At 37.2% G+C, this 27,240-nt stretch overlaps 1 pseudogene; it reads right to left on the reverse strand.

Moving 5' to 3' along the window:
* On the reverse strand, positions 1-27,240 carry LOC103560591 (E3 ubiquitin-protein ligase Mdm2-like; annotated as a pseudogene).

The raw sequence follows: 27,240 nt of genomic DNA on the forward strand, positions 1-27,240 counted from the left end.
TTATGAACAGATCAACCAAGAGAAATAAGTTAGCACAATCATTTGAATTGGTTGTCTTCGTACTGGGCAGGGCTGACTTCTCTCTTTTTTTTAAGCTTTATTGAGGTATAACTGACATACCAAAAATTGCGCGTGTTTAATGTATACATTTTGATGAGTTTGGACATTAGCATAGACGTTATAACTATCACCACGATCAAGGTACTAAACATATCCATCATGTCCAACAATTTCCTTGTGGTCTTTTGCATGTGTGTGTGTGTGCACGCGCACCTGTGTGGGTGTTAAGACTACTTAACGTGAAATCTATCTTTAACATATTTTTAAGTGCACAGTGCCATGTTGTTAACTATATACACTGTGTTGTACCGCAGACCTCTAGAACTTATTCATCTTGCATACTTTTTTAAAGCTACTTTGCAAATGTAAAACATGCCAGAAAATGTCCTGTATTGCCATGGATGATGCAACTATTTTTAGGTCGACCTTGGCAAATCACACAAGGATCAATATCGTTAAAGGGAAAACTCGACTCCATACTTTCTTCTGTCTTGTGTTGCTTCCCACTCACACTTGTTGACATCTTCTTGGCTGCTATAAATGATACAATTAGAAGTTGATGGCTGAGAATGGTGCTCACTTTCTTGGGATGGGAAGGCATCTGTCATTTTTATCATCATTTTCTTCAAAATATGACTCTGGAATCATTTACTGTAGTTTTTGGTTTTGTGGAGTGTTTTTACAATCAGGAACATCAAAGCCCTCTTCTACTTGTGTTGAGTTTTCTAGATTGGCTTTCTCAGATATCTTCCTTTTATCTTCAGAAAGCCCATTCTCACCAACACCCAACATCTGTTGCAATGAGCTGGAAGGGAAGGATTCATTTCATTTCATAAAGTGCACCTCCAATAGTTAGCTAAGGAAATTTCAGTATCTTCTTCAAATGACCCTATATCACTCTCCCCTTCCTGAAATGCAGTAACTCCATACACCTCATCATCTTTCTCTGAGAGTTTTTGTTCTTCCGCACTAAGGCTTTTCTGAATCTAGACTAAACTTCAAATTCTACGGTGAATTAATCTGAAACCAAATCCTGATTCTGCCACCTGAGTGTTCACTTACACCGGCATCAAGATTGGGATTTGATGGAGTCTCTGTGGATTTCTTGCTACAGCTTCTTTCACAATGTATCTCCCTTATTACACACAAAATGAGGCTTTTATCAAAGAAAGGGAAGTACTATGAGACTTCTGTTGCTTTCTTTGTCATTCACCAGGTAATTCATCTGAATTTTCTTTGAGTCAAAAGTCATCTCTTCTTCCTCTGAATTCCCAAAACACTCTTAATCCAAGGCTTCTGGGGCACTCAAGAACACTGGGTCCTGAGAAGGAGACTCCTGGCAGCAAAAGGGGCAGACCCTTGGTCAGAGGCATTAGGGCTGCCCCTTGGGCACAGCTTCTCCCTCCATCCTCCTTCCAGTCACGCAGGCTGCATGGGCCCCAAGAGGAGCCCAGCTTGCTGAGGTCCCCTAGCTGCCTCACTGAGTGTTTGCATGTGCGTGCCCAGACCCCACCACCCCACCAATCCCCCACCTTTCATTTTCAAAATTGTCCAGATTTGAACACAAATTCTCTTTTCATACCATGTAAAGGTCATCGAAAATTACAAAGCTGAGGAATGGCCAGGGCAGGGTACTCAAAGGATTATCCAAGTGGATGCAGAATTCATGGCTCAACAATGAGGGAAAAATAGAGGGCTTGAGTAGGAATATTCATAAATGAGTACATATTAGTAAAACATAACATAATTAGATGAAAGCTAAAAACTCAAGTTTAAGTCTTCACACGCTATAGACAGCAAGCCAGTGGAATATCTGGAGACCTAACATGCCACAAGCATCTACTATTCACAATGGTGAATGATTCTATGTGATGCTACTCAGATTTAATTACCTTCAAAGGTCCAAGTTTGATTTCTTCCAAAATTTAGCATCTATTGCAAGCGTAATATGTTAAAAGTTTGAGCTGGAGAATAGAGCCATTACAAAATAAAAGTAATCAGCAAGCTCTTATAGATCTCCTAATGCAATGATTCACACAGAATTTCACACAAAACTCTCATTAATGCTAATGAAATTGGATAAGTTATAGGCTGAAACTCTCCCATACATTGGTACAGGGAACCTGATTTTCTCTCCACTAATCTTCTCTGGATGAAAAATAAGAAAGCAGGCTTCACAATTTAGATTTCGTTTTTAAAGTAGATGGCACAAATTCAGAGTCATTGCAGTGGGGTAATCAAAAGCCACATTAGAACATTAACTAGCTTATTTTGACCATTCAAACCATCTTTCACTCAGATGGATACCAGTTGGCCAGAGTCTCGAGAAGTCAGTCTTGTTTGCAGGTCTAAAAGTAACCCATTAAGTCCATTCAATCTTGCTTCTCTGAGATTCTAGAAAAAGGAATGGTGTAATATGCAAGGAAACTAGCTGGGAAGAGAGATTCCTGATTGCCTTAGTATGAATTGGACAGTTCAATCACTAATTTAATTAGCCACCTAGGGAAGGAAAGATCATGAAACGTTGATTTAGAAAGAACATAAGATCATTCAAAGAATTATACAAGTGATAGTACAGGTATAATTATGTTTCTGGGGCAGAAGTGTTTTTTTTGTATGTGGTTCAGAGGAAAGTAGCAACTTTCACTAGCATGTCAGTGTTTTTGCTTGATAATAATCATTATAATAATATCAACTTGGTTGTTACAATTCCTGACCAGTGCCAAATAAATTGTCTATTCATCTTCTCATTTACTTCCTAGAATACAGGTAGGGCTGTGATTACTGTCTTATTTTGCAATTGACAAAGTGAGGCTCGATTTAGTAAGTTACTTCGTAGACGAAAAGTGATAGGCCCTCAAAACCGTATTATATCAGACAAATTGTAAATAAAAATAACTATGCTGATTTTGATAATGAGAATGATGTCACAGAAAGGAAGAATTGTTAAAATCTCATTTAGGCTGACCTTCTCCCTTTCTACGGCTGATGCCATTGAGCCTTAAAATGGGAATTTTCTAAAAATCATCACCCAGGATCTAAATGTCAGAAGAGTTCTAGTGTCTTGTCTTTCAGTTACTGGTATTTAGAAAGTGTCTTAGATAGGAATAGATCCCCAAATATCAAAATATGTCTTTGATTAAATTATGCATGAACACATACACAGTTGTTGTTATGTGCTCGATGAAAAGTATCTGCTGCTTCTTATTTTGACTAACGCCCAAATTACATTGACTTTAAGCATCAGCAGACACATTTGGCTAATTATATGGCTTTAAACAAATAAAATTTGTTAATTTGTTAGACATTATGAGTCTGTGCCACTACACATGGCATTTTAAAAATAACTAACCTAAAATCCACAATTACAGTTGGAGATGTCTCAGTAATTGTAGAACAATAAAGTGAAAATCAATAAGCAAATATTAGACCTGAACAACACTATCAACGAGCTTGACCTAACTGGCATCTGAAAGACACATGACAGAAACCCCAAAGCAGCAGACCGCACATTTTTTTTTTCAAGTGCACACACTCTATTCACCAAGATAGGCCATATTCTGTAACACCAAAGTTCTCGAATTAAATTGCCTAACATATATCCTCAGACCACAAGGCAATGAAACTGGAAATTAATAAGAAATAGTTGGAAAACTCCAAAATATTTGGAAATTTAAAAACACACTTCTCAATAAACCCTGTGTCAAAGAAGAAAACAAAAGGGAAGTTAGGAAATATTTTGAATTAAATGAAAGCGAAAACACAACATATCAACATTTACGTGATACAGCCTTAGTAGTGCTTAGAAAAAAATTATAGCATTAGGAAAAAAATGAAATATTTCAAATCAGTCTTTGGCGATTCAACCTAAGAAACTAGAAAAAGAAGAGCAAATTAAATTCAAAACAGAAAGAAAGAAAATAATAAAGATAAGAGCAGAAATCAGTGAAACTGAAAATATGAAAGAAATAGAAAAAATTAATAAAACCAAAACTAGTCATTTGAAAAAGATCAATAATAAAATTGGTAAAACTCTAGCCAGACTGATTAAGAGAAAAAGAGAGAAGACACAAATTACCAAAATCAAGACCGGATGAGGGAACATCAGCTCAGATCCCGCAGACATTAAAAGTATAAAGGAGCTTTAGGAACAACATTATGACTATAAATTTGATAACAGGTTAAATGAACAAATTCTTCGAGAGAAATAGCTAAAAGGGTGAATTTTACTGTATATATTATATTTCAATAATCCTTACTAAAAAAAAAGAGAGAGAGACATTTATCTACTCAGGAAAGGAAACAAAATGTACCACCACTATAACTAAGACCAATGAGTTTTAAAATAATATTGCTGTTGCTCAATTTTTTTTTTTTTTATACCTCAGCCTATCATTTGGACAACATGTAGATTATACAGTGGTACTTAGAGTTTAGTCTCCTAATATCTGAAAAGTACACATTTATTTCCATGCTTTCCCCCCATTCTTCTTCTGGAACAGATCTTGTATTTAAGACATTTCTCTTCCACTTTTAGATAGTTTCAAGAACAAGAGAAGCATTTGGATACAAGAAATAGAGCTAAGAGTCATTTTCCCTTCCTAGGATGTGGTGAGCACACTTACATTTTTTTTTCCTCCTTAATTTGAACCTTAGGAATTTGATTAAATTGCATTGAAGCTATCATCTACATGGACTGATGTTTTTTTGGGGGTTGGAATTATCTCATTACTTTTTTGCAGCTCGTCATAGTTGTGGGCTTTGTATGCTGACAGTCAATCACTAGTATAAAATAAAAGTGCTTTCTAACATGAGCATTAAGTATTCATTTAGTTATTAATACTCCAATAGATCCAGGAAGAGAAAAAAATAGATCAAGATAGTCTTTACTAGTAGGAAAGATAATAATAACATGATAGTCATAATTTATCAAACACTTATATGTGGCAGTGTGTTAAGCAATTTCATTCGTTACTTAAATTAATTCTCATAACATCATTAAGACATGGGAATAATTCTCATTGTACCACACAGATCTGATACTAAAGACTAAGAAATATTCTGCCAAATAAATTAGCAAAAATTAAGGGGGAAAAAATCACCAGTATTGGCAGTGGGTGTTGAGAAATGTAAGCATTTAAACTTGTATTGTAGGTGGGAGATTAAATTGCTGAAAACTATTTTAGTAAGTAATGTATACTATGTATCGAGTCATAAAGATGTCATATTTTGTTAGAGTGTATGTGAGCCTAGGAACATACTCTAAAGAAATAATCCAGGCAACAGGTAAAAACAGAAACAAAAACCTGGATTAATGATATTAATTTGAGCAGTAGCCATAATATTATTTTATTTAATGATATTTAATAATATTTCATATTTAACAATATTTATTTACCAATTTACAATCTTTAACAATGGGTAATATTTAACAATAATTGTTAAAGTGTAGCTATATGACTTTATATTAAATGATACATGCTATAAACATATATGTATATATACACACACGTGATTGCATAATAAAATAAATTCAGCTCTATTTCTACATGTCCTTTGATTAAAACTATGTTCAGAGCATGATGCATAGACTAGATTGCGGTTGGCCAAAAATTTCATTTCTAGCATTTCCCACTGCTTAGGTTATGTTCCTGTAACGCTGAATTGCTTATACTCCCCCAGATGAAGCTGTGGCATGTACCTTGATTAATGCATTTCTTTTTCCTAGAATGACTTTCCTATCCTTCCTGTCTTGAGTTAGCCCAACTTATCCTTTAAGATCAAACTCAGGAATTAGCTTTCCTGAGAATCTTTCTCTGCCCCCTTTTCATGAACATGTAAGGTTCCCCCTAATCATTCTATCCTAGAGTCTGACACATTATTCTAAAATGGTCTCTTTGTAGGAGGCTGCCACCTCCCCTGGGACTCCTTGCAAGCTCCAAGGCTGTTCCATTTCTTCTTTATATTTCCAGGATCTGGCAAGTTCTGGGGGTGAAGGAGCATCATAAGCTTCTCAAAAACTGAACCTATATGATCTGAAGAGTAAGCAGTGTTGATGCTAAGAAAGTATAATTACATTGAGTTTGTATGGTTCCCTTTTCTTCAATTTCTCATAGTTTTATGCTGTGGTTATATTCTTTTTATAATGATCAAAATATATGCATTCAAACAGAATAAAATATGAAGCCAATACATATTAACTATCTATAATTGTATCAATAACACCCTTCAACCAGTAAATTTTAGAAATATCCAGAGAAATAATTATTATATATTTCATGACAAACTTTAAATGCTTATTTGAAATCTGAGGTCAAAATCAAAGAAAACTTATGTAAAAAAGCAATGGCGCACGTCCATAGAAGTCAACTCTATACGCCATTGAAAAGTGGATTAAAACATGAAAACTGCAAATAATGTCGCTAAAACCTAAACTATAAGTATCGTTACAAAACCTAGTCTATAGAGCTGAGAAGAAACTCCCTCAGCTGCTAAGGAAAGATAGGTATCCTAAGAAAATTATAACAAAAGGAGGAAATAATACAGGATGACATTATACTGTACATAGATATTTCAAATATTTAGCTAGGAAGATGTCCTTTCACGATCACATAATTTGTGCGAATCCTGCCCACACCATAGACATACAACACTATTTTGAATCCCCGTGGTTGTTGTGATTTCTGGAAAGTAGGGGAGCAATGACAGTTAGGAAGTTATTTTAAATTTCTTGAAGAAACTTACTTGATCAAGCTTCTGAGATTTACTGCACATTAACAGAGACAGGTGAGTAGCTATTTGCTGGCATGAGTGCAGACCTGATTCAGTGAGTATATACCAACAAGTTGATTGTTGGGTATTGAAACACGGATAAAACGGATTCTGTTGAACTCATGCAGGAATACTGAGCTTCTCTTATGTGGTATTTCTCTTTCAAAATACCAACAATAGGTTACCATCTGACACATTAAAAGTTCTGGAGACCAAAAAGTTTGTTTAAAAAGCACTGCTGTGACACGCTACGTAAAGGAATCTCTAAGAAGAGAGAACTGAAAAATAAGCCGGAAAAAAAAATCACAGAACAAAAGGAAATAACCAAGTTAAAGCACAGACATGATAAGTAAGCATAGGAGAGAACATCTTTGATCCTAAACACATATCCAGAAACCATCAAAGGCAAATGCTACAGGTAAAAGCAATAAAAAGGATTACCTCAAGAGAGAGAAGGAAAAGGCACGTATTTAGATGCACTGTTAGAAAAGAAAACAAAACCAGGCAAGCAGTGAAAGATCTGAAAATTGAAAGGGAAAATCAAATCAGTGGCTTTTCTGCCTCATCCATCTGCCGACACCCAGACAGCACACTTTGGAGTCCAATAAAGTGAAAACGAGATTGGGCAACTTCAGCAGAAACACATCCTCTCCATTTTTAAAATAATGAAAACAGTAACAGAGGCATGACTAGGAACCAAATGGAAGAAACACCCGAGAAATTGCACAAGGGACAGTCCGAGAGGCAGTGAAAGGAAGTTTATTCATTGGAATGAAATTCAGCATGGATGGGCCAGGCTACGTGGATCAATGGCCTGGAAGAAATGGATTGAGAAAAATGTGAATTGGGGAATGATCACATTTGGTCAAGCAAGAAAAAGGGTTCTGGGCTGCTTGGGAAGAGCTGGATCTAGTTTTTGAAGTGACATAAAGAGACTGTTTAAATCCCCAATCATGGTACTCAGAGTCTGCACCATCTGCCCAAAGGATTCCTCCCACAGCACCTCCTCCTCTTCTCCTTGGCATGGCCCCTCTGTTCTTGTCACAACTGCCCCTGAGAATAAACCCAGACCTGCGTCATCTGAACCATGCCTTCTTGCCAGCCTCTCTCCTTTCATTCTCCCTGGTGTTTACTAAGCTCTGGCCAACCATTAGTTCCACCAAAACTTGAAGCTCATCCATCACATCCATGTTTTTATACATGTTATTCCAAATGGAAAAAGTTGTCTCCAGTTCCTCTCATTCAGATAACACCTTATCAGAGAGATTTTCCCTGACTGCCTTCCCTCCCCTTCACTATTGCATCACACTTTTCATTAGCTCATAAAATTTATCAACATTTGAAATAAGCATGTATAATTATTTGGTTACTTGTTTGTTTTTTATGAATGCTCACAAGAATATGAACTCCAAGAAAGCAGAAATCTGATGTATTCACCACTCAATCCTAAGCAAGTGGAAGAGTGACTGCTATATGGTGAGAGTTCAATAAATGTTTCTTTAACTAAGGAATTGGTTGGCAGTAGAAGATTGATCATCCTAGCTTTGATGCAAAATAATAATAATAATAACGTGTTACTGACTGATGCGATGAAGAGCCCCAAGGCATTCTCCAGTCTCTTATTCCTCTGTCACAGCTAAGGCAGACAAAGCCTTGTGCTCATATAGCAAAACCAAAGGACCAAAGCAGCATGGGTTATTGAGCTGTTGCGTGGTGATCAAGTGCCTTGGAGAGTCCTCCAGATTTTCAGTAAACTTTACATAAGTGGGGTGGGAGTGGTGGTAAAATATTTTCGTTGTATTAAATCAATGAAATTAGGGATTTTTTTGTTGTTTTTATCTCAGTGTATTCTAACATCTATGTGCAGGAAAGAATGAATTCATCAGGTCTGAGTTGCTTAAAACGTGCACATTCCCAAAAGAACATATTTTCTTGACTGGGCCCTTGATGGGCTATTGGGAGTTGAGTGCTTGGAATGTTCCAACTGATAAGAGTGTTTTGCATGGCTGGAGCTTTGAAGGAAACTATACCAGTTTGTTCAAATAGCTTATGCAAACAAAGGTGGACATCTGCTTATTTTTTGGCAGTCTGTAGTTTTGGTAACTGCAGTCAGTCATGAAGGCATTGTGTACTTGGCTGATCAACCCTCAATAAAAACCCCAGATTCTTAGGCTCAAGCAAACTTCCTTGGTAGACAACATTTCACACATGTTGCCACAGTTTATAGCGGGAAGAATTGAGTGTGTCTTGGGTGTCTCCACTGGGAGACAACTTTTGGAAACTTGCTCCTAGTTTCCGTTAAACTTCCTGATGCACCATTTGCTGATTTTGCTTTGTATCTTTTCGCTGTGATAAGCCATAACCATGAATATAATGCCTTTCAAGTTCGATGAATCCTTTTAGTGAATCACTAAACCTCGGAATGACCTTGAGGACCACCAAGACACTCCCCTAACGAATAGAGAAAATTAGTACCCGAAGTGGGGTGCTATCATAACAAAAACCTAAGATATGTGATGTTGCTGTTATAGGTGCCTGGAAATATGGTGATTTATATTACAAAATGGCAGAAGATTTGTCATATATCATAGAGTGGCAAAACTCTTGCCTGAAGTAATTTGAGAGTTAGATCATATAAATGATGAACTTGTCCTGTCGACCTGAGAGTCTAGAGAAAAAGGTTGGAAAATAGAATTTTATTAGTGTGTTTTGAATGAAATTGACCATATTTTATAGGACATTTCAAGAAAGTGATGAGCTCAGGACAGAATTGGCTATGGAATGGAATGGTGTGATTACAAACATTTCAGGTTTTACAATATTAGTAAAGCTGACTGCTTTTGATCCCAAACTATAAAAGATGACTATAATAAAGACTTTGAAAGTCAAAAGCCTATAAAAACTCAGTTGAGCAACAATGATTATATTAAAGACCTTCTCACCTTTTGCTAATACTTTTCAACAGACTTAAGTGCCTTAAAACAAAAATCGGATTAAGGGTCAATTCCCAACAAGTTAATATCAACATTTAAAATATCTTGAAAAAAAGATCAGATTATGGTGTAGCCTTTTCATCTACTATTCAAAGTAGACTCTGTAAGTTGATAAAGAAAAGTAAGGAGGAAAAAAATAAATAAAATCAGAGATTGAGTTGCTAAAGAAACTTGGAGCCAAGACTGGAAAAGCTTGTGATTCTTTGAGACTTAAAAATGACCTTTATGTTTGTTGAAAGTATTATGTTCAGCTACTCCAAGAATCATTTCTAACAATTCCTGAAACAACCCCTTTAATTCGAGAGTTTAAAGACAATAGAAATAAAGGAAACATTACAGATTGGTTTCAGACAGAGCAGCGTTTGAGTCCAAGTTCCATTATGGACTAGCTGTGGAACACTGGGCAATTTAAAGAGGAATAATTATAATGCCATTTCAAAAGGCCATTGTGAGGATTGAATGGGTGCGATTGCTTAGTATAATTTGTATCAAATAGAAAGCATCCAATAAATGTTAACATTCACTGTCAGAATGATCCTTGGGCCCCCATGCTTCTACAGGCAGGTAGTGGGGAGTCCAAGAGGAGCCACATCCAGATCTGATGGAGAAACTATTACTGCACAACACCTAAACATTAGAGCTATTGTTGGATGAGATTGGGGTGGTTTTCCTTGGCAAAAGATTGTACATTTTGCAAGAGGATTAAATTTAATATATTAGAACTGGCAGAACAAATTGTAGCAGAATTTACCAATGCTCATCAGTATCCAGTTCTCCTTTCCTGCCTCGACTTACAGACACTGCACTTCCCAACCTACTTGCAGTTAGATGAGGCTGTGTGACTGGTTCTCGCTAATAAAATGCATCACTTTCAAGCAGAGGTAGTGAAATATACCCTGAGAAGTTTCCAATTTCATTATCTTACTACTGCAGCTATTATGAAGGAGTCCTAGTGTTGTGATGGCTAAGTCCAAAAAGTGCAGTTGGATGGAAGAGAGCTCCACCGAGAGGTTCCTAGACCGAGGGAGAACTTTTTATAAACAAAACATTAGCACTGGCATGTGAAGCCCGAAAGATTTGTGGTTATATGTTAAAGCAGCATAACTTAGCTCATGCTGACTAAAACAGTGAGCACTGCTAAACATTGGTGACATGAAATTCTTTTCAGTATTTCTAAGGATGAATTGGAATCTTTTCCTCAGCGAGGCTATATGCTGATTGTTGTCAATTTATGCCCTCAAGGGCCAGTGTGGCTGCAGCACGTTAAACATATAAAGGGTAATGCAAGAGAAGTACTAAATTTAGGAAGGCTAGATGATAAACGATTAAGTCATGACAATGAGTGTGGATATTTTCTTTAAAGCAATAGAAAGACATTGGAAAATATTAAGCAGAAAAGCGACATGTGATACAGATTTTATAAATATTCTGGGCTATGCAAAGTTCAAAATGGAAACAGGGATAACAGTTTTAGTGGCTATGTGGTTCTTCAAGAAAAAAATGATATGGTTTAAACTAGAGTGGTCATCATGCAGTTTGAAAGGTGAGGATGGATTCCACATATATTTTTGCAGTTAGAGGCAACAATACTTGCTCATCGTGTAAGGGAATGCACCAGAAACTTATTTCTCTAGAAGGAAATACAATTTTTGAGAAAGTCAAGAGATTATACAAGCTTCTCTGTATTTGCAAAGCTAGAAATTTGCAAAGATCTTGGGATTTATCCCTTGTAAATGTCAAGGGTTTTATGATATCTGCGTATTGTAGAAAGCTTGAAAAATACAGATGTACCCAAATGTCACTGAGAAGTGGGTATGAATTGCTTCTATGCTGCAATTACATTTCTTCTAAGCACTTCCAATTCCATCTCCTACAACATTCTCCTCCCCAACACGAGCAGGAACACAGACCTCCAAGACCTACCATCCGACACACCCGTTATCTCTAGGAAAACCCAGGGGGCTGCTTCTCACGTCTCTCCCAAGCTTTCTCTAGTTCTTCATCCTCTCTTGTTTTGCCCCCAAATTCTCAAATTACAGCCCTTCCCCACATACACACACACAACAGCTACTTCAGAGAGTCTCAGGGCTGGTGCTTCTATAAATTTCATCAGGTGAGCACTATTATCCAGGACAAGATATTTCAAAATGGTAGTTTAAAATTTTCATATGAGAAATCTGTTTTTTCACCTTTTGCCACTTATATCTTGTCCAAACCCTCTTAAAAAAAATCCAGTCGTAATTGGGCCCTTACCACTCTATTCATATCTTAGCATCTGAAGTCTGGATTATAATTTTTCCTTCATTTCTATTTTTACTACAATAATCAGGCTCACCATCATCTCTTCTGGAACTTCTGAAACAGCCTCCTAACAGATTTCCTCCCATCCAATCTTGTTTACAGCTAATTAGCATTCTACAATGCAGCCGGAATAAACCCACTAATGTGCTGACGTGACCACCTCTACCCCCAACTACCTCCAGTAAAATCTTGAAATCTTTCAATGTCTTCTCACTGCCCTGCAGATAGATCCCAAGTTTCTTCATATGCTTCTAGAATGTTTAGGACTTGCCACTGCCTCCTTCTAAAGCCTCATCTTTTTATTCTTTCGCCATAAAGCATGCACTACGTAGTCCAATCAATCTGAATACCGTTCAGTTCTTCAAACATGTCAGGGGTCTCTCATTTCAGGGCCTTCACATGTCCTGATATTTCTTTCTGGAAGTGTATTCCTTACACCTCTTTAAGATGTGAGCCTCAACAGCTCTTCCTCTATAAGTCTGGATTTCTTCCTAAACCAGATTCTGTGTTTTTGATATGTAGTCTCCAAACACCTTGCACTGCCCCATTATGCCATTCATCACATTTGCTCTATTATTGATGTTTTATCATCTATAGATGCCACTTGACTGCATGAGGACTGGGCATCTCCCTTGCCCAGCACATAGTAGGCCCTTGGAAAAGGCTTGTTGACCTATTATTGTGTTGCTAGCTTCTTGTGCCCAGATTCCTCACTTGCTATTCAAATACAAGCCAATAAGTAACTAACTGTATGTCTTTTATGGGGTGGGCAAAATTATCTGCCTCAGAGACTAGTGGAGAGTGAGTTCCCTCACCAAATTTCTCTACCACACTGGAAAGTATATGGAGAAAATCAAATCATTAAAAATGGAAAAAACCCCTAATATCTAATTAATGTATTTCTTCCTAGTCTCCTATACATGCCTGGTAGATAACAGATTGAAAGTGTAGTTAATTGGAGAGATCAAAAGATGCAGAGCTAGACGAATGGATAAATGATAGTTAGATTTGAAACCATACTGAGTGTGACTGTGCATATAGTGTGTTTGTTGATTTTTGTTTTTTGGAGTTATTTTACATGTTTTGATTTTCTTAACATTATCCGCTGAACTTTTTTCCATTTAATTAAAAATTGTTCCTAATGCTCACATGATATTCAAATATACGATGCACATTATTTACTTAGCCTTCACATTCAATAACACATACATTATTTCCATTTTTTTTCTCATTATAAATAATCCCCTAGCAAACATTTCTGTCAAAATCTTTCTCTGAATCTGGTTGTAATATTAATCTTTCACACTTCTATGCTTCTTTGCTCCGGTGCCTGGCCTTCCTCTGGGAACTTAGAAATCTTTTGGTGCGACTACACTGAGACCCACTTTCATAAGCCAACCCTCCTCTTTGCCAATTCTTCTGAACAACCTTTTCCAGATTGGTGTGGCAGCAACGAGTTATTGAGTTTGAAGACATTAACACAGTGGAATTGGATGAACTTGAAGATTCACTTAGATGTTTTGAGTCTCGAGTTCTTCATTCTGATAATAATCACCCTACTGTCTGTCCTACTGCTGCATAGGTTTTTGTTTATTATTATTATTATTATTTGCCTCTGTGTTCTATGGACCATTAAGGGAGTAAGTAAGTGCATTTTAACTAATAGTATTGTGTGTGTGTGTATGAAAGTGTTGATGTTTTATTTTATTTGAAATGGTTTTCATGCCCTTTGTAGCACTTGGATTAAGTTCAGATGCTTGATTTATACACTGTGTGTTTGGATCACATCCAGAGCCTGAGGCTTGGCATGTAAGGTTCTTCTCAATTTCCAAGTTACAGCTACAAACTCACTTTGTGTGTGTGTGTGTGTGTGTGTGTGTGTGTTTTTTTTTTTTCTCCTGTACCAGATGTACCTACCTTCCCAGGTTTTGCAAAATTTCAAGGTCTTTTCAGAATTTCAAGGTCCTTTCAGCACAAGGGGTCTCTCTACAAGCTCCTTCCTCTACTTGGAATGTCATCTACCATTCCTTCTCTCCCACTGGCAAATTGATGCAAATCAAGGATTGAAAGGTATTGGCAAGTCATTTCCTAACAAGGTTTTAAAAGACACTGTGTGTGTATACATGTGTGTCTGTATGCGGAGGGTGTAATATAATATTATAACACGTGATTTTTCAGAGTGTGTAGGTGAGTGAGCATGCATACAAATGTGTATCTACATGTGTGTGTTTGTATGTGAGTGTGCAGGGAAATATATTGAAGATTAAAAATAGAATGTGCTTTTTCCCAGAGTTTCTCTATGACAAAGTTTTTGGGTAGTGAATTTCTAGTTAATGGAAAAGTAAGGACAGGACTGTCATCCTCCTTAGGCTTTTACTCAGAAGGCAAACAGGTGATGAGTTAGCTGATGGCTACCACACCTGCGCTGCCTGGTGCTGTGTGAAGCTGGCAGCTTCCTATCAGGAGATGACCTCACACAGCAAGGTGCAGATGCTTCACTCTCTTAGTTATAACAGGACGTTGGAGAGGGAGAACAGACACGCATTGTTGTAAGGAAAATTAACAACCAGCGTCTGGAAGAGAAAGAATTGAAAATGACAGGCCAGTTTTAAGAGGCCTTTTGTGAGGGCTTACATTTTTCACCTAGAAATGGACACAATTACTGAAAATTAGAAATGAAGCTGGGCTTTATACAATGAAATGAGATAATTTCACGGCCAAAACAAGTGGGCTTACATTGAAAGGAAAGCCATTAAAATATACCTAAGCAGTAAGTTAATGGGGGAGAAATTCAATTTGAAAATGAGAGAACGTTTTCAGATAGAAAGGGCAGGCAGTGGAACAGTGTGCTTAATGAGGTACAGTAGATATATATTCAAGTTTAATCTAGATAATTTTAGATAATTACAGAAAAAGCTTAGGCTAGGATTTTTTTCTACTTTCCCCCCACTCTTTGATGCCAAGTATGTGACTGGACCAGAAAAAAAAAAAAGCACTATCATTGTATTATCTATTGTTTTGTAGAAAGTCTATTTGCAAAAAACAAAAGTTTGTGGAGTTTTTCTCTGGGTGGCTAGATGTCAGCCCCATGAAAGAGCTGCATTGTTGTCAAATGATGCTCAGACAAAGGGCATTCAGCATTTTCATTGCTCCTGACCCCTCCACTTCCGTTCAAAGAATAAGCTCACCTTGGTAGTGGTTATTTCTTCTCTCTCTTCACCTCACAGATTGTAAGTCTGTACTAGGAAGTAATGTGCTGGCGAATGGCCACTCTGCTCGTCAAAGGCTGCTTCCAAGGTTGTGATGGGATTTCACAGGGATACAACCTTCCCAAATTTATGTTACTACGTTTGTAGTGGTGTTTGCACTCATTGGTGCATCCTTCTCATTATTTTCCTCAAGTCCTTATCGAGGTTTTGCATTTTGCTGCAGATATTTGGTGAATATTCATTACTTCTCTAACAGCTTCTAAGATTTTATTTCCCTTCACGGCTAGGACCATACTGATTAATCGGGGCTTTGGGACATGCAGGACACAGCTATAGTGTGTAGAAAAACAGAAAGGAGTGTTGCACGGGAGGGAGGTGGTCTTGACATCCTGGGACGCACTGTCATCAGGCAGGCTCAGGTGGGCATCTCGTAGCTTCCATGGCTCAGACTTACTGTTTTGCTCATGACTACTAATATTTCTATCAAGGGCTCCATGCCCTAGCTTACCTGGGTCCTACTAAGAAGAGCCTTATCAGCTTGTGTGCCAGACTATTCTAATCCGTAGAGAAAGTTTAGTGAAATGTTTAAGGATGCAGATTTAGGAGATATATAAACCTGGCTTCAAGTTCCTATTTAGCCACTTATTTACTGAGTGTTCATGGACTAGTTGCCTTATTTCTCCCTAGGACTTAGTTTCCTTATCTTTTAAAACAGATATAATAACCTTATCCAATTCTCAAGTTGTTAGGAGGAATAAATGAAAGAAGATATGGGTTGCTTTTAAGTCCAGACCACAAACCACTTTAATTTTAAGTGATAATTAATATGTAGATAAATTTTAACTGTGACTGTGGTAATAAATACAGTGGTAGCTCTTACTACTACCATTATAATTATTATCGTTTCAGGTCAGAAATATTTAGGGAAGTTACTATCATACATTTAAGTTTAATATAGCTCTAAAATGTGTATGTGGTATGTAATCAACTTATCTAGGAAGATAATTCAACAGCTCAAGGCTACTATCTCAGAGAGCATAAATTTTACCTTTCTAAATGTGGTATAGACTCAATCCCCGGACGCGGCTACTGAAATGATAAACCCCACATCTGATAAGCCCACTGATGTTAAGGCACACATTCGAGAAAACAGCAGAGATGAAAACCAACTGGAAGTGACTCTTGAGGCCCTGAAACTAACCTATGTACCCAGTGAAGACCCCCGGGCAGACCATGTGAATGTCTTGATCCCCTCAATAATTTCTCAGATGAAAACGAAGCCAGCATTTTTAATATAACATGGAAGAGTTATTAACAGTACCAAACCAGTTCTTATATCTATATTAACAGTTGAGGCTATGCTCTTCCTTCAGTGTGATAAGCTCTTATTCTAATTCTTCACCGTTACAGATATAGTGTCTCTGTAATGATTTTTCTTTCAGTGCCTGCCTTTTATTTCTGGAAACACACTAAAAGCTGCTTGAATCTCAGCAATTACATAACATACCTGCTAGTCAAAATAAAGAAAGCAGCTACAAAGTTCAGTTTATATAAATCCCATACCATACCTTTTATCCAGAAAAAAAAAAGCAATGTCCATATGCTCAGTATAGTTAATCTCTTGATTGCTTATTTGCTTGCAAAGAGAGATCTGACTCAACAATGGGCAGCATAAAGTAGATTAAAGTTGCCTTTGTCTACGTTCACCCCACGGGCAGCTTCAGGAGCAGCAGATGTCTGCAGTTGGTTCCAGCAGGTAAAAGAATGAGTTTATCTCTTAATGGACCAAGAAAATTCAGAAGAGAATCCAAGAGAAGCAAGAAGACTTTGCTCTGGGCAAAGCTACCAGGACAGCAGGATTGGATGGCCATGAACCCTCCTGTTACATTTGGACTTTCTTGTCTTATATTTTTATGAAGTAAGGCCCAAATGCATTTTCTTTGACCCAAGGATGACACAGACAACTTAATGTGAAAATGCCTTCCATTGGTCAAAAGCCTTTCCTTGAAGGGCATGTCTAAGTGTGCTTGCGAGTTTTAAAGGTGAAGCAGTTCCCCTACCCCCACCCCAGCTCCAGCCTCATATTTTCATCTACGTAGCAGAATCCCCCCTAGTATGACACTCTGGGCCATTCTCTGGCCCCTCCGTAACTCATCCCCCATGAGGAGAAGGGGAGCTTTCCTTTTCAGTGAGTTTGGGAAGAGGAGATTGAACATGTATGGTCCACCTGTTTTTGGTTTTCTATCTGTTGGAAGTTGGCAATTGCTCTAGTCTGTCATAGGGTTTACTGCGTGGATCCTGCTCCCTTCAGTGGCGAGGCCTGAGGGTAGAGGAGTGTCCCCTCACATCCTGACATCTGATTCATTGAGCGGTGAGCCTTAAGAATTGTGAAGTCTAAGGTCACCTGTGGAGAAATTATGAAGAAGCTGTCACATGGTGTCTTATCTTCATGGTTTTCTTTAAAACTTGTTAATACCTTGTTTAGAATAACTTCTGTGCACTTAGTAACTTCTGTTTTGTTTCTCAGCTAGGTCTGTAGGTCATGAAGTGATTTCTTATAAAGCTTTGAGGTTATTACTACTATCTTTCACCAGGGCCGAAGCAAGAGCAAGTAGAAAATGGCATGTCTTATTTTATTTTTTCTACTAACGTACCCTTAAAATTACACTTTTCATCAGTCAATAATTATGCATGTGAATACTGGAAATTCAAATAGCAGTCCTATCTCCTGAAATATGATAGATTTTAGTAATGAATAGACAAATAGAAATGGAGGCCCCTGCCAGATTTGAATATATCACATTCACACAGATAGAGTTAGAGGAGAGCTGATCACAAATACTTGAACCACCTCTTCAATTATTATTATTCAAGAAAGCTTATACCTGGAGTGACTTAATCTTGAGAATTAGCCTGGTATGCAAGCAGTATCTGGGTATAGGAAGTGGCAGAGAAATTGAAGAATGATTCAAATGAATATGAGATGGTATTTTAAGAAAAGTCTATCTTTGAAAATGACTGAGGAAGATCTGGGGGAATCAAGCTGAAGGAGAAAAGGTATACACTTCAAAGAAATTCAAGGTTTCAGAGGCCGTGATTCAAAAGAAATGGCTAAAAAATGTACGTAGGACCCAATATACCAAGATTTAAGTACTTTTAAGTTTTTGGCTGGACCAGGGAGAGAGATCTTTTGATAATCAGGCCAGAAAAAGTGATCAGTGCCTGAGAAACCTTGAGAAACAGAAGAATATAGGGAAGAGCACAGAGATAAGATTGAAATAATTCCCCTGGATCGAGTTAGGACTCAGGAAACTATTGAGAAATGCCGTCTCACAGCTACAGATAGAGTATATCCTGAGAGCTAATACAAAATTGCTTCCTTGAAGATTGTGATAATTATAATAACAGCTTATATACTCTTTGAACAAATGTAATAGGGGAAGGCTAGGCGTCCCGGCGTAAAATGCTCGAATTACTGCTGAGTGAGTTTCAAGGTAAATTGATTATTATAAGCAGAGACACAGCTATTAACTGTTCTCTAAAGGATATGTTGTGGAAATTTTATAAAATAAGAAATCTAAGGCAAGATAAAGGATAAATGACATGAACAAGGGGGAAATAGCCAGATCTCAATAGGTAGAATCCAGACCTGGGCTAGATTTGGGACTGGATGAAGAAAAGCTCCTCGATAGGATTACCTGACTCAGGAGAACACGTTTTGACAGAACCAGAAATGAACGGCTACACATTTCTGAATATAGAGGATCCCAGTAGGGTCTGAGGCATATATTATAAAGAAAAATGTAAAAGACCATTCAACAGAGAAAATTAAGCACAGCTGTTTCCCCAACAATCTAAAGAATGAACACAAGAGGGACTCCAAGGAATATTGTGGGGGCAACATTGAAGTTGGAAGAACAGACAGAATTAGGTTGATAGATGGTTAGGGATATCAGGAAATTGAAAACACCCAAATATGACTGAATGAGGTCAAGCACTATTTGGAGAGCAAATAACTGGAGTTGTCCAAATTATAAATCAATGTATTTTGCCAGTAGGATTGCCTGTCATCAATACAAACACCCCACTGTCAGGAGAAAGCAGCATTGGTAGAAATGTTTTAGACTCAGAGTGTAGAAAGAATGCTTGATAATGGAAAAAGCAGGCACTTAGATGCTCTGAAGATTAGCAGGACCAATGATAGGGAGGCCCATGACTCTCCATTCTGGTACTTTGCTAGGGCCAGAGTATGGGCAACAAAAAGAATCCTTAGAAGTTAACTTCTGACTCTGTCTTCAATTAGTGGGATCACATCTACCTTCCTGGGGAATGAGAACGTGGAACATGCTTTTCTTCCTATCCTTTCTCTTTTTTATTCTCTTCCTCCTCCTTTCCTCATTCCTTTTCCCTCCTTTGCATATCTCTTTCTAAAGAAACATAGAAATATGTGACTTCTTGTTTTGGGGAAGAAATATAGTAATATAAGATGGGATAACAGGAGATTTTAGTTTATTTTAACATTTTATTCTTCAGGTTGACTAGAAAATTGAAGATTTTAATTTATTTTCTTTGGCTTTGTATATAATTTTATTCTGAAAAACCTGACAATGGAAAGTGATTTGTATTCAAATTGGACTATAACTTTATTGGAATTTACATCAATCTTGATTTATCCATTTGATCCCATTTCAGAATCTCTGATAGACTGTTTTAGACAAAGTGGCTTGAAATCATTTGGGATAGAATGTTGTAAAATCCTAGCCTTAGATATAGTATGGATCTAGAATAGACTTGATAAATGTGCTGTTGTAATCTATTTTAGACTTTCTATTTATTTATTTGTTGGTGAGGAAGATTGGCCCTGAGCTAACATCTGTTGTCAATCCTCCTCTTTTTGCTTGAGGAAGATTGGCCCTGAGCTAACATCTGTTGTCAATCCTCCTCTTTTTGCTTGAGGAAGATTGGCCCTGAGCTAACAGCTGTGCCAATCTTCTTCTATTTTGTATGTGGGATGCCACCACAGCATGACTTGATGAGCAGTGTGTAGGTCTGTGCCCAGGATCCAAACCCGTGAACCCTGGGCCGCCCAAGCAGAGTGCGTGAACTTAACCACTATGCCACCAAGCCAGCCCCTATTTTAGAATTTTTGGTAGCAAAATCTATATTATTTAGTGGTATTCCCAGGAAGACAATCAAGGAAAGTAATTCTTATTGAGGAAGTGGCCTTGCGAGGGTGGAGCAGTAATGTTGATCTCCTTCATGATGGAAGAATAGCCACACTCTTGGTTGACCATAAACTTAGTGGCTAAGCCCCGTGAAATAAGAGCCAGAAAGGCATGGAGTATTTAGGGGAGGATACCTCCTCCCAAATGATATTTTCTTGTATGGAGTTAAAGCCCCATTATTGTAGCAATTCTTGCCCCCTCCCCTTTACTATTCCCATGCAGAAGTAGAGTAAGTCATATTATGGGAAGTCTGAGAGAACTGGATACAGGTAGGCAGCCCCCATTATCCTCTTACTGCCGGACATGTTGACCAGAGAAGACACATGTGTTTTATTTCTTTTGGCTATACACAGAGCACAGGGAAAGCTGAGACCTTTTCATGAAGGTGGACATGCTGATGCAGTTCTTGGGAAAAGTTCAATTTAGGGAATTGTCAATACCAAGAAGTTATAGAAAGGTCAAGTTCTCCTTGAAGAGCATCTCTGCCCATGTTGGTGCCATATGATGAACTCTGCCTAATCAACAAAGAGATGTCTAGTGAGAAAGCAGTGGGGACTGTACGATGTAGGTGCAAAACTGTGCCGCTAATTTCATAGCTTCAAAGGCAAGACTAAAGGCAGGAACTGATTCAAACAGAAACACAGATGGCTTCTCAATGCCAGGTCAGGCATTTAAAAATCTTTGAAATGATGACCGAGGCTATATCCATTTAAAGTGCTGAGTGTAATGGTGGGCATGTTAAATATATAGTTGAGTAATTTCAAGTATTCTATCTAAAAAGAATTCTGGAGATCCTAGAAACATAGTCCATCCTTAAGGAGTCCCACATATAGAAAATAGACCCAGAGAGAAGACCAGGGTCCCTTAACTTGCATATTCGGGCAATGTGAAACTGCCACCAGAAGTTTCATTCTGGAAACTTATGAGGCTCTAGTCATAGAAAATGAGTAGAAATAATTTGTGGGAACCACCACTGTTTTCAGAGGAAAATGATTTTAATGTACTTACAAGTTGTCATTTCACCATGTCAAGAAGAGGTACAATCTACAGAAAACCGTTTCCTTATTCCAAGTATTGTCTGGATTAGCACCAAGACAAAGTAAATTATATTTGCATGATTTGAAGTTACTAACTAATCAATAAAATAGAATTAGTCATGTTTACAAATTTTAAAAAGCCGTTAAACAACCCAATGCAGTTATATAGAAGTTTGACTTTTAATATACAAAGTATATTTATTTTAATTGTTTAATTCAGTAACAACCATACATATTTTACAAATGTTTCCATAATTTAAAAATAATACGTCAGCTTATATTTAATAGATAAATAAATGATCACAACAGCTTGTACTTAATAAATAAGTAAACTTCCACATTGAAGTCAACATGAGAAAATTGAAATATTTGATTCCATAACTAATAAGTTCACCAATTTTCTTTAGTAACTTATTCAAAAACTGACAACAAAAGATTAACTTGCAAGTTGTTTTTTTCAATCCCTAAAGGAATCCAAAGTTTATAATTAATGAGTCTAAAGAAATAAAGCTTGTTTTTTTTTGTATCAGTAGATGTGTGAGGCATTAAAACATGAACAATCAATCATTTAATTTATCATGTTTCTCACATTATGTTTCCTGGATCACGGGTATGAGATCTTTTAACTCAATTTTTAACAAATGTGTTTTGAGTGATGCACAGAATAAATCTCAGTATTTATAGAGGAATATGTGTCAATGTCATAACTTCCTCATCCGTGTCCGATTATTCTCCATTTTTAACAATATTCAATTCATTTTTCTAAAAAGAAATCATTTCCAGGAGGGGTAAGAACTGTGTTCAGCAAACTTGATGGTTGGGTGTGTTATCTTTCATATTCGCATTTTGTTATTAACAACCAATTCATCCCTACACATACAATTCACAGATTAATAAGTGAAAAAGCTTTCATTAATAATTAATGACATTTTCTTTATTTGCTGAAGACTGAAATTCAATGAGCTGAGAACTTTTCTTAATCTTTTTAAATAATATTTATCAAAATTCTGAGTTTCATTATACTGTACTCCTATGATATTTTATGGCTATGTATGTCTTATAGTCAAAATATTTTGAATAAGTTAATCAAATTTATCCAACTTTTATTGTCTCCACTTTGACAAAACAGTGTAGGATATAGAAAAGGAAAATATGTGGGATTCTTTTTCTCCTTAGGGATTTCTTCAAGTAGTATGTCCTGATTTATTACATTCCTTCTATTAATTTGTATGTTCAACAACTATTATTGAGCTCTGACCGTGTGCCAGCATCATTCCAGAACCTGAAGATTGAGTGGTGTTGAAAACATTGCTTTTGCCCAGTTTGCCCTTAAAATGCAGAAGATTGATAGGAAATAAGCAGTAGATAGATGATTTAGTTTGAAATAACATCAGAATAATGTTCTTTAAAATGAAATATATCTGAAATTAAATTTCTTTGTATAGTTTTCGTGTTTGTATATTCTGAATGCAGACCTGAAGAATGAATCTAAACCTGTTCTTCTCAGTAGTAAAGCAATGGAAATAATTATTTCACTTCCCAAAAGAACCTCAGAGGAGGAAAAGTTTTGTAAGCTCCCTGAAGACAAAGGCCACATTTATCTGGTTCATCAAGTATTTTGCAAACACAATAAATAATTTTAGTATACAAAGGAAAAAATAAATACTGTTTTGTGGTGTAAAACGTCACGTTGTTGCATATTTACATAAAAATCTGTGCAAATGGATATTTTAATGCCTCCTGGCATTCCTAATACAATTCCCTTGCCCGTTCACTTCCCTACTCTGCTGGAAAATACCATTTCATTTTCTCTCTCCTAAAACCTCATAACCCTTTTCCCCTTTCTCCATGTATAACAGATGTCTCACTGAGAAAAGAAAAGGGATTAGGAATGACATTTCAGTAGCTTCTATTATTACACCTGACTACCTATCTACAGCTGTGCTCCAATGACAGCTCTTCTCTGGTGTTATCATAAATGAATGACTTCTGGTCCTAACAGAAGTTCCTCAACTCGCACATGAGATTCCGTGACTTTTGCCCATTGTAGGATATTGTTTCAATGTCTGCTTTCTTTTGTACGTTAAAGTTTCTCTCTCTGCCTTATCTCTCCCATCGGCATGCACATATCCTATTTCTCTGCACTGCTTCCCTCTCTTGCTATTGCCTTTTCTTTCCTTTCTCTTAGAGCAAACCCTTCAAAAGTGTTATCTGTATCCACTATTACTGATTTCTTCCTTCTCTATGTTGAACCCACTTCATTGAGTATTTCACCTCCACCCGACTCCTGAAATTTTTTTTTTCTAGGTCACTAATGATCTCCACATTTCTAAATCAATAGTCAATTATCCATCCTTACCTGGCTGGATACTCTGTCTTACTTGGCCTATCAACAGCATTTAACAGTTGATTACTGTCTCTTCCTAGAAACATTGTTTCTCTAGTGGATTTTCAGGTTACCACAATCTTCTGCTTTCCCTTGTACCTCACTACCACTCCTCTGTCTCCTTGGTTGGTTCTTCCTCAACTCCATAAACTTTTAAACTCCAGCGGTCAGTCTTACTGACTCTCTTCATTCTCTATATTCACTGCCTTGATAATTACTTCCAGTTACATAATTTTGAATACCTTTACTGTGTTGATGACTCTCAAGGATATTTGCCCAGCCTGGACCTTATCCCTGAACTCCGGACTTGTATACACAACTGCCTACTTTACATTGCCACTTGGATTCATGACCGACATTACAAATTAACGTGGTAAGAAACTGAATTTCTGAACCATCTCCACCTCCATGAAAAATAAAGGCTCTTCTACAGCTTTCCTACACTAAGTGATGACAACCTCATCCATCCATTTGTTCAGACCAGACCTTGGAATTATTCTTCACTCTACCATTCTCTTCCTCACCACATATACTCCAACAGCAAATTTATTATCTTTCCGCAAAACACATCCAGAATTTGACTACCATTCATCACCCCAACTGCCCACCCTGGCCAAGCTACCATCATCTTTCACTTGATAATGCCAAACCATTTGCCACTGTAGTACATTTATACCAGCAATGTGTTCTACATTCTCATCACATTTGGTATTGTCACTCTTTTGTAGTAGATACGCAGTGACATTTTATTTTGATTTAATTTGCATCTGCCTGATTACTAATAATTCTTCACACATTTTCATATTAGCCATTTGGATATCTTCTTTTGTAGAGTTCCTGTTTAAACTTCTTGCCTACATTTCAATGGCATACTTTTTCTTATTGATTTGAAGACATTTTTATATATTCTGGATATAAAACCTTTGTTGATTACATGAGTTGTAAATATCTCCTACTCAGCAGCTTGATTTTTTGGCCTCCTAATTGAAACTTTTAATAAAGGTTAAGTTTTTACTTTTGGTAGTCAAATTTATCAGTCTTTCCTTTACAGGTAGTGGTTTTAAATTTCTTTCATTTTATTTTTCTACCTCAAGGTCATGAAGATCTTTTCCTATATTATCTTCTGAAAGTTGTGACTTTCACATACAGATATACAGTCTCCCAGAATTTGATTTTGTGTGTACTATGCCAAAAGAGCCAAATGACTTCTTTTGTTTTCCATGTGGATATCCAATCTCCCTTTGGAAAAATAGTTCTTTTTCCCACTAATCTTCAGAATCATCTCTAAAACAAATTGAAGGTCCTAATAGGGTGATTTTCTCATTGGGTTATTGGTTCCATTCTACTAAATGATGATGAAAGGTCTTCTAAAGCAGATGAAAACCTCAGAAGTCATAAAGAAAATGTTGGTAAATCTGACTTGATATTAGTAAAATAGGTAAATTTTTAAAGTCTTGGCCTGATATAAAATCAGAGTCAACAGATAAGCAACAAACTGAGGAGATATGCATACAATATTTAAGCTATAGCATATTCTATGAATCAGTATGAAAATAATGAGCCACGCAATTGTAAAATAGAGAGAGGAAAACAGGGTTAGAGAGTTCACCAGGAAATCCATGAAAATGGCTCATGAACATATGAATACTTTTATTTTTCCCATAGTTAAAATATAAAATTTAAGACAACAATGAAATGCAATTTTTTTCCCTATCAGAATGGCAAAGGTTATTTATATATTAGAATATTCTGTTGTTGAGGATGAATGAAAACTGGCTCTTTCATGTTCTATTCCTGGGACTAGACATACGTAATACCTTTTAAAGTGCACATCTCTGCTGACCTAGTTATTGCACTTGTGCCTGTGCTCATCAACTCATTTTATCCTCACAAAGCCCTGTGAAGCCAGCACTATTATCATTCCATTATTATTATTCCACTTTACATACTTACTTATGAGGAAACCAAAACAAATATAGGTAAAGTGGCTTCCTCCAGATCAAAACCAGTAAAAAAAAAAAAAAAAAAAAAAGAGCTAAAATTTTATTCGAGGTAGTCTGACTCCAGGATCTTAACCAAATTTTTTTTTTTTAAGATTTTTATTTTTTCCTTTTTCTCCCCAAAGCCCCCCAGTACATAGTTGTATATTCTTCGTTGTGGGTCCTTCTAGTTGTGGCATGTAGGACGCTGCCTCAGCGTGGTTTGATAAGCAGCACCATGTCCGCACCCAGGATTCGAACCAACGAAACACTGGGCTGCCTGCAGCGGAGTGCGCAAACTTAACCACTCGGCCACGGGGCCAGCCCCTTAACCCAATTTTATTGCCTCTCTGTGAATATGTGAGGGTGTTCATTGCAATGGCTTTATCAATACAGTATTAGATGTGACATAAATACCACACAGTATAGAATATTTTTGAAAGTACCTTCAAGCCATGGAATACAAAACAGCCATTATGAAAAAAATGCTGCAAATCTATAAGTACTGATTAAAAGACACATAAGAACCTGGTGATGCTGATTAACTCTGTGGTCCATCCTGGAAATCTGGAGTCAAAGGCAGATTTATTTTTCATTGTACACTCTTGCATGTTTTGAGGTTTTTAACATTAGGTATTTGATGCCATTTTTTTTTTTCAAGAAATAAGCAGTATAGTAATCCCAAACCTGTCCTAATAATGAGAAAATGTGATAAAAACAGATGATCAACTCTGTCTGGACCATGTCCACCCTAAGGCCTGCACTAGACATGCATGCTTTGTAAAGAAAGCTTTCCATTCATCTTTGCCCGCCATCAATGTAGAATCCTAGGAACGGTGCCTAGAGCAAATCTGGTATCAGAAGCAGGCTGTGGCTTAGCTCTTCACTTAGTTATTAAGAGGAAAATAGAAATGTGATTGTATCCATGACGTTGGGAGGCAATTTGCGGAAGGTGGCCCAAAGCTGTGGCGCTTCCTGCCGGGCTCTATCATGCCTTCCAAGAACCCTAATAGTTCATTCCTCAGAAGAAATGTCAAGCTGCTCATGCAGTCAACAGAGCAGATGCTCTGCTGACGTCTTTGGGGAACAGTGTCAAGTGACTAGAAAATGGATGCCAAAGATAAAATAAAATCCTTACCCGCATCACGACATTCCACGCTCCCCTTGACCCGGTGTTCGGCCGTCTACCCCAGGCCGCAGTGGTGGCGGCAGCCCCAGCTGGCGGAGACTCAACCAGACGCTCACTGGGACACCAGAAGACTGAGCTTTCTCTCTGCAT

This window comes from Equus przewalskii, chromosome 14 (genome assembly GCF_037783145.1).
Source record: "Equus przewalskii isolate Varuska chromosome 14, EquPr2, whole genome shotgun sequence".
Lineage (NCBI taxonomy): Eukaryota > Metazoa > Chordata > Mammalia > Perissodactyla > Equidae > Equus > Equus przewalskii.